The sequence below is a fragment of the Anoplolepis gracilipes genome, chromosome 10 (assembly GCF_047496725.1).
Source record: "Anoplolepis gracilipes chromosome 10, ASM4749672v1, whole genome shotgun sequence".
NCBI lineage: Eukaryota > Metazoa > Arthropoda > Insecta > Hymenoptera > Formicidae > Anoplolepis > Anoplolepis gracilipes.
Window position 1 is genome coordinate 11,727,285 of NC_132979.1, and position 12,867 is coordinate 11,740,151.

The 12,867-nt window shown below is 34.3% G+C and overlaps 1 pseudogene; it reads left to right on the forward strand.

The window, feature by feature from the left end:
- Window positions 1–11,001: 11,001 nt before the first annotated feature.
- Window positions 11,002–11,856, forward strand: LOC140670674 (uncharacterized; annotated as a pseudogene).
- Window positions 11,857–12,867: the final 1,011 nt, after the last annotated feature.

Below are 12,867 nucleotides of genomic sequence, written 5' to 3' on the forward strand. Positions count from 1 at the left end.
TTTATTTTCTTTCTTTTACATCAATGCTAGAAAAAAGTACATTTTTTGGCTATTGGGATTTTTATAGTTAATGTCTACTACTTTCGTTATTTTTCAACACTAATCATTTATAGCAATGAGTTTCCGAACAATCGTATAATTAAGATCCGTGCTCTTATTTTCAGTAGCTTGTTGTTAGAGAAATAAGTGCTAGGAAGATAAAGAGGCAGTAGGGATCAACTGCAATCGACTAAAAAATGTACTATTTTAAATTGAATTTTATCAATATTTATTACTTTATACAAATATACTTTTAAATTTCAATAGATATCTTATCAGTGCTAAGAAGAGAGTTCTATCGTAATAGTGCATTTCATATAAATAATTCATAAATAGAGATTGTAAGTGCCATCAGATTAAGATATGATAACATATATATAATTATAGATATAGGAACTGTACCTAAGAATAATCATTATGGTTATAATATCCATAAAACAGCTCCTCTTACTAGGTTGAGACAACCATATAGATTACTTTCAGAGTAACATTGTTCCCATAACTCATATAGATAGGCAAAAATTAATATTATTATTCTATTGTGGCAACCTTAATTTTTTTTCCGTGTATACATGTATATGGGACTTACAATTTTAACGCCGGTTCCGAACGGCTAATTTTTATAGAGAAGTGCTTACGGTAACATTACTCTCGGTGGGTTGCCAGTGTCTTTCCGAGAGAAAAGTGACCGTATAAAATTTTTCTGTTCTTACCGGGGATCGAATCCAGGACCTTTGGCTTAGTAGACCGATACGCTGTCTACTGTGCCACGCTTCGCCTCAAATATTTTAATAAAAATATAAAAAATAAAAAACTTGAGAAAAATAAAAAAAAACAAAAAACAAATTGGGAATAGATGCTCGCTACCTTCTCGTCGGTTATTCCTGGGTTTGGCAAACAGCGAGATAAGTCTGTTTTGATTTAACAGAGATGCCATATTGGATCCGCCATGATGAATTATATAATTTTTACAATGAATTTGTTTTTAACGACATAAAAATCCTTTACCATCTCAAAATAGCTTTAATATCCTTGGTTAAATGCAAAAAAAATAACGACTCATGCGTGTACATAGAAGGGGTATAGTTTTCACCCTTAAACCTGCATCATTGCCGATATAAAAAAATGTGTGTATTATTTTCAGCTGCTCTACAAGTGTAATGAGTTTCATTAAAATCGGTGAGTAACACAAAGGTAGGTTTACTTGTAAGTACTAAATAACTAAATATTGTTTTTTTACGCTCAGTTTCATTTCGATGAAGACCAATGGGAAATAGTTAGAGTCGATGGATGACAAAAATTAAAGATCGGAACTCGGACATGACTTTGAGTGGTATAGCCCAGAGATTTTACATAACGAGAAATTTATAAAAAAGAGAGAAATAGCAGAAATGTTTTTCATCAAGAAATTTAACAACAATACAATAAACTTACAAAAAGACAGAGAAAATCTACATAATATTTATGACAAGATTATAAAGATCGTCTAAAATGTTTTTTAAAAATCGACAGTTTAGTTTCGACATTAGTTTTGACAAGACGTGCTCCGTCACTTGTTGGTTCGTCAAATCAATATGTTTAACTAACTACTACCTGTACAACACATTGATATACATCTTTGTTCACTCGAATGTATGTACTAAATTTATTTGGTTTTTTTTTATTGATTTACTGCGTTTACCGTCTTGGTTCAATTTATAATTTATTTGTTATTCATTGTAGTTAAACTTGAAAAGGACCACAACCAAATGGTCGAAACGTCGTTTTAATATTAAATAAAGATATTATTGGCTAGTTTGGTCGTTCTACTTACATTACTTGCTAAAAATTAAAGTGTTCTGTTATTCCATCTCAACAATTTTAAATGGAAAATGCTACAAGTACTGTATCTTACATCGATTCTAGTCATGAGCATAATTATATTTACTCGTCAAGTCCTCAAGCAGAAAATATACAAGCAGAGTCAACAGCTACACATAGCATGGAAGAATCAATCGATGCTGTCAAACCTTCAGCAAATAGTACATTATGTGAGGTACAAATGATTCTATTCTGTTAATAAATAAATTTTCTCTCTTCAATTTAATACTAAGTACTAAGTAACGAAATATTGTTTTTTGACGCTTAGTTTCATTTCGATGAAGACCAATGGGAAATAATTAGAGTCGATGGATCACGAAAATTAAAGTGTTCTGTTATTCCATCTCAACAATTTCCAATCGAAAATGCTACAAGTACTGTATCTTACATCGGTGCTAATCATGAGCATAATTATATTTACTCGTCAAGTCCTCAAGCAGAAAATATACAAGCAGAGTCAACAGCTACACATAGCAAACAAGAATCTTTCGATGTTGTCAAACCGTCAGCAAATAGTACATTATGTGAGGTACGCATGATTCTTTTCCGCTCCTTCCATTCTAATAAATGGATAGTATCTATTAATTATAGCGTCACAAATGCGGAGAATATCGTTCAAGTTAGGGATGTGTGACGTTTTATTGAGCTGAGAGAAAAACTTAAAAATACTTTTCATGTGGCCGTTTCGAGCTTCTACAATCCATCTTGTTTTTGTAACTATACGGGCCTCAATTGCTTCCCCTGCTGAGAATTGATTCTGCCCTGGTTTTAAGAGTGGTGGCATTATCACATTGATTCCTATCCTCTGTAGCATTGGAACAGCATCTCGATATTTTCAACTGTGAAAATGTCTCCTTTTTCGAATCAAGCTTGCACTCAATCTACGTTTCTGTTGAATTCGTTCAATAATATACGAGCTTCATTATTAGTTGCATTCGAGAAGTATGGTCCTTGAATGTTTAAAATATAACTATCAGATGCTACGAGCATAGATAGTTTAAGTAAATTTATGTTAAGTAATTTTTGACTTATGTTGACAGTAGGATTGACGTAAGGCTTTAAAGCAAGAACTTTTTTCAATTTCCAAGTACGTACAATTATTATAAACAATAACTCTCCTATTTTGTGGATCATGGTTATAGAGTCTATTTGAAAAATCGGGAACGTGTCTATCTATACTAAACTGTTGTCTTATTATCGCTTGAAACCTAATATTCTCAACGACAAACCTTGTCATTAATGATTCCTTAACTGTGGATATTGCTAGTAGCTTGTCTGAAACTGTATTGAAACATAAGACATAAAAAGTCATCGCATAGACCTTGTCTGAACTTGTGACAAAGTCACCAGGGGCCGAACAACCGCCCCTGCAAAACAATCGGCGCCTTTCGGCGCCACTAAACGGTACAACGTTGGGGCTCCCGGTCTCCCCACTCGATCGCCTCCCTATTCTGCTCAGAACCGAGAGTGGGAGGCTGGCCAACGGGTATATAAGCCGGCTCGGCCAGAGAGCCGGCACCTAGTCCTGTCCTGATCCTTCCTCGAGAGAGTTCTCTTGAGGCTCCAGACACCAGCGACTATCCTCTACCACGATCCTCCGGACAACAAGCGTTCTCGTTGAACCGACCGGACGTCTCTGGCCTCCGGCACCTTGTCCGACCATCCTCCGGACAACGAGTGTTCTCGTTGAACCGACCGGGCGTCCCCGGCCTCCGGCACCTAGTCCGACCAGCCTCCGGACAACGAGCGTTCTCGTTGAACCGACCGGGCATCCCCGGCCTCTGGCCCCGTGCACGAGATTGAAACCGTCCGTTTCCAGACGCCAACACGCAACCCGCCCGTCTCCGGGCGAATAACGTTGACATCTGTCCGTTTCCGGACGACACCCACCGATCCGCCCGTCTTCGGGCGACCAGAGAGAGAGAGAGAGAGAGAGCCGTCCGCCGCTAAAACGCCGCCGACCGAATCGCCGAGCCGTCCGACTCCAGGACGCCACCACCGAGCCAGCGTCATCAGGGCTAACACCGACGGCCCAACTGGTATATACCGCCCCTTGTACATATTTCCTTTGCCACTGCAAATACCGCATCCACGAATGAATGTACGATAATAATAAACTCGACTAAGCACGACTTACGAAAAGAGGAGTCTATCACCCGCCGTGCCTGTCCTTCATCCATGGAAAAAATAGCCCTCTCCACGTGGATGAAATTCTGGAGCAAATTTCTCATATTCGGAAATATTAGTGCTGGACTACTTGGAATTTATTTAATTACGCGGGCTTTCAAGTTGATATTAGACACAATTGTACATGGATATGCTCTACATATCGTGTATGGATAGTCAATATATTTACTCGGAGCTATCTGGGATTCTCTTACTCATTTACTATTACATTTGGGAACACGAAAACGCTCTCAAGGCCCGCAACCCAGCGCAACTTCGGAAAACCGTAATCCAGACAATATTGAATTAAAACCAATATATCCTCCTATATCCGCAGAAGGAAATCCCTCTTACTCACTTCAACTAAAAGATTAGATATTATTCCCGTTTAATCCTTCCTCCATCCCCCCCTAAAAGGAAGAGAGAGAAGAAACTTTCCTTTACCTTTTTAAACATAACCAACATTCACTCTTTTTAGAAACATTTGCCATGGAAATTGAATCAATCAATATCAATGACCTAACCCGTGGAAATCTGGAAGTACGAATCAGTCATGTAGAGTCTCCCTCTCTCTTTTGGATACAAATTAAAAACGAAGAAGGAACCTTAATCGAACTCCTAGAAGAGCTAAATTTCCGGATGAACAGGCGACATAAGTACTTCCATTGTTTTCCTGACGATATAAAGGAAAACGAACCTGTCGCTGTTAAGGAAAAAAACAGCTGACAACAAGGACTTGTCATAGAAATAAACAGGAGCACATTTATGGTTTATAAAGGTATTTATAAAGGTCGCTCTAAGGGATTGGGGCCACATCATCTGGAAACACATGGGCCACATCTACATTCTCGAAGACCGATTCCGGCAGTTGTCATGGCAGAGTATCAAATGCGGTCTGACACACACCAGCCCTTCACCAACAACCTCAAAATGGCCTGACAAAACGAGGGAGTTATGCAAAATCTTAGCACAACACCGAGACGGACAGATAAAAATAATTCATCCTCTCGGCGAAAAAGGAGCAATGATAAAACTAGCCATATACAATAAAGCCGACCATAGGGCCAACAACTTACGGGACGTGCTCGTACAACTGGGATACGCCCAGCTCAGCACTCAGGCCACGGATGTATTCCCCTCTGTAAGATAGTTTAAAACAATACCGCTCAACATAGTAAACTACAAAAAAAAAAGAAAAAAAAAATATATATATATATATATATATAATATATATTCCAAGTGTAAATTCTGTTTTGACAAAAGATATACGTACACAAAAATATACAAACAAAAATATAGAAATAAAAAAAAGAAAAAAAACATTCTTTCACGCTATTAAATAACGCAAAAAAATATATATATACTGTATATATATATATATATATATATATATATATATATATATATATATACATATTCCATATAATTAACATATAGAATATATAAGAATAACAAAAAGACATACATATATATAAAAATATATAAATATGTAGATATATAAAATTATATAAACAAATATAGAAATATATAAAAGTAAACAAACAAAAAATATTAAAAAAAAACATTCTTTTACAATGCCAAAATTTATATAATATACAATTAACATATGGAATACACAAGAATAACAAAAAATACTTGTCTAATATTATAAAACTAACACATAATTAATACACACATATATACGTATATAATGTAAATTCTATTTTTAACAAGATGTACGTATATATAAAAATATATAAATAAAAATGTAGAAACATATATTAACGAAAATGTAGGATTAACTTTTACTTTTTATTAAATAATACCAAAATATATATTATATATTTCATACAATTAACATATAGAATACATAAGAATAACAAAAAATACTTGTCTAATATTATAAACTAACACATAACAAATAAATACACACATATATGTAGCCATTTAAAGAAAAAAATATATATATGTTAAAGGAAAGAAAAGGAAGGAGTTTTGGAGGTTGCCTTATCTTTCCTCTTTCTTAATTAAAAACACACATAAAACTAACACATCGTGAAAGTACGGAATCTATTTCCCATTGCAAATGTTGTGTCACTCCCCAACATTTGTCTAAGGCCGGGGGTGTTACGTCGTCTCGACTGCACGATTCCTTCCTTCCACGGAACTTTAACACTAACTGTCTACACTGCGACACTCACTAGGGCATACTGTCTCAACGACTCTCGCGGAGTCGTGGTAACAACTGAAAGCGCGATAACAATTTGTTATCATAAAAAACGAAAAGGGCAGTACGACTCTAATCTATTAAAAAATTATAATAATACACTTAATATAAAAGTCCAAGTTCTCTCACAAAATCATGAGCGCGCGATAACAACTTATTATCATAAAAGACGGAAAAGAGCAGTACGACTCTAATCTATTGGAAATGATAACAATGCACTTAATACCTAAGTCTAAGTCCTCTCACAAAATCATGAAACACATCCTTTTCCATATGATTTCCAAATGCACCGGAAGCAAAAAAACAGGAAACAGGTTCCTGACAACGTTAGAAGAGTTTCTAACCGATAGAACTATCAGCAGAGAACATAGAAAATAATATGACTCAGAACCACATGAGCGATAATCTTGCTCCAAAAACCATATAAAAGAGAGATTTTGGAAGAAAAGAACACAAGCTCTTTCACTAGTCTACTTTAACCCGTCATTTTGTGAAGTGAACGACAAAAGTTTATCAGTGAACCGCCAGGATCGACGAATCCACGGCAACACTCCGACGGCAATTGGACCACGGAGGATTTTCCAAGCTCGCAAACGAAACCAACGCCAGTTCTCTTAAACCCTGATCGTTCAATAGTAAGTCCACTTCCGTATTATTTACTCTTCCTCTTGTTCCGTTCTGTTTCTTTTTCTCCCCTATCTTTCCCTCATTTACTTATTATTTCATGTATTTAAATTTGCATAGTGCTCAAACTAATAATTCGCCAGTCGTTACGCCTTAAGGCGCGAAAATACAATACTTAAACCGTTGGAAGCAGTCAGTACTGCCCAGGCGTCGGTTCCCCCCGACTTATCAAACTATCAAAAAGGACGAATAAATCGGAACCCTTGCGCCCGCGAAACCGCAAAATTCCCCGTCGAAAACCTTCTCCTTCGCAACCTCCATCACTCCAACGTTTTCCATCATTAATATCCATATCCTCAGAAGACTTCTGGAATATCATCACGGAAGTATTCGAAGACTTTCACCTTCCGACACACCCTTAAGGAATCTCCAATGTCTCCTTCGCCTATACACACACTTACACACTTCTTTATTTTCAATTTTCTTTTTCTATTTTAATAAGGTCATTGTAAACTTCCAATCAGAATTTAAAATTTAATAGTAGAGTCTCTCTCCCTTCTCTATTCTGATTGACGTCCTCCGCACTAATGTAACACCCGTGATTAAAACACACACACACACACATGCACTCAACCACACGTACTCACACGAATGTAAAATAGAGAATGATTGTAATTTAATAACAAAAACACATATAAACACATGTATATTATATACACATATTTATAACCAAACTCAGCAATAATTTTATGTAATATATTTTTAAAACTATGAATAAATTTATGTAATATTAAACTCAATTCTCTCAGTGACTTCTAACCCCTCAATCAGTTGAAAGATCGCACTTGGTTCTATCCCGCGTAATAAGGATTAATTTCCTTTACCAAAAAGGACCTTTCGACGAATGTCCGAAACAACAAGTAATAGCGATATTTATTATCGTTGACTTGTTTTTGGACCTGACAATTCGTTCGACTCGAAACCTACATCCTGACTCGCACAGTTTCAAGAGCTGGCTGTTACGCCCTTCCTTTTAACTCATCCTTCCTGAGTCTGGACGTAACACTTTTTAAAACGGTTAGTAATCATGCAGTACACATATGTAGACATCATTCAAATATGAATTTGCGTAAACAACATATTGTTGATGATACTCATAAAGAGTTCGATTATATTAATGATAGTATCGGTACTAATGATAATTATATTGCTTCTTTAGAAGAAAAGACTTTGAGTCAGTTATCTAACATATACTAAGTAAAAGCTATTTCACAATTGTATTTAAATTTAATTACAAAATATTTTTTGACAGAACGTACGTTGCAAACTATAATAGATGGTGTATCATCCATAATTGAACTTTCTCACCAACACTTTATCAATACTTTAACTAATAGTGATTTAGAACATGATATTAAAGAGAGAATTAGAGATATATTTCAAAATAGTTATGATTTTTTTTCAATCATTTATAGTTCTGTAAATGGTTGTCTTAGAAGTACTTATTCAAGAAATATATATTTTAAGAAACATTTTAACGTTGTAATGCCTATACAAATAAATTTAGAATTTAATAACAATCATAAACAATGCTATGATTATTATGTTCCAATTTTAAAAACTTTAGAAGTATTATTAATTAATCCCAATATCCGACAAATTTGTTTAAATTCTTATAATTCTTGTAGTGATAATGTGTTATCTGATATACAAAGTGGTAATGTAATAAAAAACAATAATTTCCTTAATGCAAATGAAAATACATTACAAATTATATTATATCAAGATGCATTTGAAATATGTAACCCACTAGGTGTCTTAAAAGAAAAGTTTAAACTCGTTGGTCTTGTTGTGCCTCCAGGAGGGGGGCACAGGATTTTTCGGGATCCGTTCAGAGAAGGCCGGGGATACGGCGGGCAGTGGCCTCTTTTTATTTTAATATTTTTAATTGCTTACTTTCTTCGTTTTATTATAATAAATAACAGGTTAAAAGAAATCAATGGTTTGGTATTTTGTCACTGCTCCCAGCGTACGTATTTACACTCGTGTGTATTATCGGTTAAAGGGAGAGAGCGGTATCTCTCGTATACTCTGTCGTGCAGGTAGTCTGATACGCGTCGGCTTATCTCAGGCGCGCGTATATCTCTTAGTTATTCGTGTATCTCGTTCTATTTAATAACTGTCCGTGACGATTATTCCTCGTTAGGATCTAATCAACGACTGCCCGTCGCTTCATCGCGGCGGGTGCTGAGCTTCCCTCCGAACTGCATGGTTTTTCGGAGGGAGTCCCTTAGCAACATGACCAAATATGGTTATGTTGCTGAATTCGCGTTTTAGTGCAGGCGAGGAAGTTCAAAGTCGAATTTCCTCGCTTGTACTTTTAGCAATTCGGCGACACCTTTCCGGTTTCGTGTTCGCGCTCGGTCTCGGGCGCGCGTGGCTCGCTGCGTCAGCGGCTCGCGCGATTATCGCTTCGCTCGCGATGTATTCCTGCATCAATATAATTATATGTATATATATATATATATATATTCATTAAATCTGTAGCCTTTTCTGGGGCTATAACAGTCTATATATGATACTTGGAAATTTACCTGCTCATCTAAGATCTAAAATTGAACATATATAATTTGTTTTTTTATGTTATGAAAAATGTATTATGTTCTTTGCTTGGGAAAAGGTAATGGAACCCTTAATAAATGATTTAAGAAATTTAGAAAAAAATGGAATAATTGTTTTTGTTGCAAATAAACCAATTAAATTCATTGGTAATAGCTATGTTAGGCGACAATTTAGGAAGCTATTAAATAGGTGGTTTTACAGAAAATTTTCATTCCTCAGAATATTTTTGTCGTTTTTGTGACATACCTCAAAGTCATTAACGTATATATGTAAAAATGTAAATAGAAATTCAGACAGTTATAATTTATGTGTAAAACAAGCAAAAGAAACTATGAAAATCATAAAATACATAAAGCAAAATTCACCTTTAAATAAACTCAGTTATTTTCATGTATGTGATCCAGGGTTAGCGCCCTGTATAACTCATGATCTTTTAGAAGGCGTTATTCTTTATGATCTCATATATTGTATTAAATATTTTGTTAAAGAAGGATAGTTTAGTTATAAGTTTTTAAATTCTCGATTGCAAAAAATTAAATTTAAAGATGAAAATGAATATAACAGTATTCCATTCATAAAAGATTTGTGCAAAATTGCAGGTATTGCAAGTCAAATTGGAAGATTATTACTAATACTTCCTTTAGCTATCTTTGATTCAATTAAGAATATTAAAAATGATGCTTGGCTATTAATAATACATCTTCGAGAAATCTGTTCTTTAATTTTTGTTTGTGCATTATCCTTTGGCCAGGTTGCACTATTGCAAGAAAAAATCAATGAATACTTATTGCTAAGATCAGAATATTTTCCAGAAATAAAATTAAGACCAAAACATCATTATATTTGTCATTATCCTTCTCTAATTGTATCGTTGGACCGCTTAAACATTTATGGATTTTACGATTTGAAAGCAAGCACAGATATTTCAAAAATATTATTAAACACTCGCAAAATTACAAAAACGTAACAAAAATGTTATCATATAAACATCAACTTTTACAAAGTCAACTTCAAGAAAATACATACTGTTCTTTGGTGAGATCAAATAATATAGAAGAATATATTCCGGAAAAATTTAGTAATAATATTTCTTCCGTTATAAAAAATTATTTTTATGATAAAAAAGAAAGGATTGTAAATTTTAAATATATATCCTCATAAATTACTTTTAAAGGCATTACATATAAAACAAATATGTGTATCTGCATAGGAAAAGACCGTTATGATTATTTTATCATTTGCAAAATCAAATATATTTTAATAAATAATTCTTATACAAACGTATATTTTCTGGGTACCACAATAAAAGTTGTATATAACTCTGATTTTGGAATATACGAACAGTTTGATGTTAAAAATCAAGAATATAATACTGACAAAATCTTTATATTTCCCTACTCTGCTCTCCTCGCTCCACATTCTATTCTTGAAACTGAATTAAATTCCATTGCCATTTATATCTTCAAATATGCACCTCTTGATCTATGAAATTATGTAAGTAATATTTATTGTTTAGTATTATTTTTTATATTATTTATTTATGTGTTTTCTGTTCTGTAGATGTCTTATTTATTAAAGTTTGGTCGGCCAATAGAAAACAAAAAATCTCCTTGGTAATAAACCAATCTGATAACATGTTATCTGAACTTATTACAAAAAGTAACAACAAGCTTGGTATTATTGGCTCTATACTTGTTATAGAAAAGGATGGTACAAATGTTGATGATACTGATGTTTTAAAGTTTTGTTCTGGCGAAACTTTTATATTACTACAAAATAGAAGAATGCTGGTCACCTCAAACTGAAATGGAACATAGTATGACATCCTGCGATACCCTACCAATAGTAATTCCATGTCTTTCTCATCTACAAGTGCACGACAATCGCCAACAACTGTATTGGATACTAAAATACAGTCAAATACTGATGATGAAACTTGGACACGTTTTTGTATATCTTGGAATAATTTTAAATCTGCAGTGCTTAAAGAATTACAAGCAGGAAATCGTAACAAATACGTAATACATACTGTTGTAAATCGTATAATTTCTGACATGAAATCTCTGCAAGAATTTATTCCGTCTAAAGCATTGAAAATTGTAGCTAAAAAAGTTATTGAAAAATATCCTCAAATATTCAAGGATATAGATGAAGATGGCAAATGTTTCGGAAATGGAAGTCACACATTATTTTTAAAACTTCATGATAGAAATTGCTATCTTAATAGACCTCACATGAAAAGATCTTTAAGTCGGAGTTTAGGTATACCATTGAAAAAACAACGAAAAGTTTATCATGGTGAGAGAAAGAATAGAGAGGAAGGAGAGCGCGCATGGTGAGAAAAGGACAGCGCTATAGACGTAGGACAAGAAGAGTATGATGTGTAAGGAAAGAAGAGAGCATGATGGTAAGAAAAGAAGGTGACAGTAAAAGAAATATAAATGTATAAAAATTCCAAATTTATTTAAAATTAAAAAAATATAATTACAGAATATAGAAAATAATACTTGAACTATAGTTTTTAATGTAAATATAGGTTGATTGAACCTTCATGATGATGATTCGACCACCAATTGAATATTTTAAATACATTTTGTAAAGCGCAATTTCGTACATGTCTATCGCAACGCAGAGTAGCATCTAATTTATCTAAAGCAGGAACGTCATCATAGTCGTTATCCAATGTCTCGATAATAAGACCGATTCTCGCATCGTCTTCCAGTAAGTTTGCCAACCATTCTCGTTTTTCATGTCCTTTGACATACACTCGAGAAGATGCATCTTTCAACGTCACAGCCTCAGTGATTAAACATTTAGCCATGTAGTATGGAACGTTTCCATCTTCCCATTGCAGATTGATGTTTTCCAACCAACCATGCAACCTGAGATCTCTCAGACCTCGTGAGCAAACGGAATGGTGTAAGACTCGTAAAAATATAATGAGACAGTACAGATCCTTGAGTCAGAATCGCAATTTCTTTCACGATAAATTTTTTATCGATAATAAATCCTTGAAGATCCATAAACGTTGGCACAACCATAATGAAAAGATATTAGCGAAAACTACGACGACGAACGACTGACGTTAATTATCGAGTATCGCAAATTTTTATGTTATATGATCCGGTATGCGATTCTCCAATTTCGTTTATAGAAGATTCGAACGTTGGTTGGTTGATAGAAGACGAGCGTTCCTGCTTGTGTTGATTCATGTAATTTTACGTACTACATTCGTTAGAGGATTGTATTCGACAACGCGATCATGCAAAATGAGACAATAAGCGGTAGTGTTTGCCGGCACATTTTCCTTACAATCAAATTCTATTCTTACGTCTACGGTAGCATTTTTC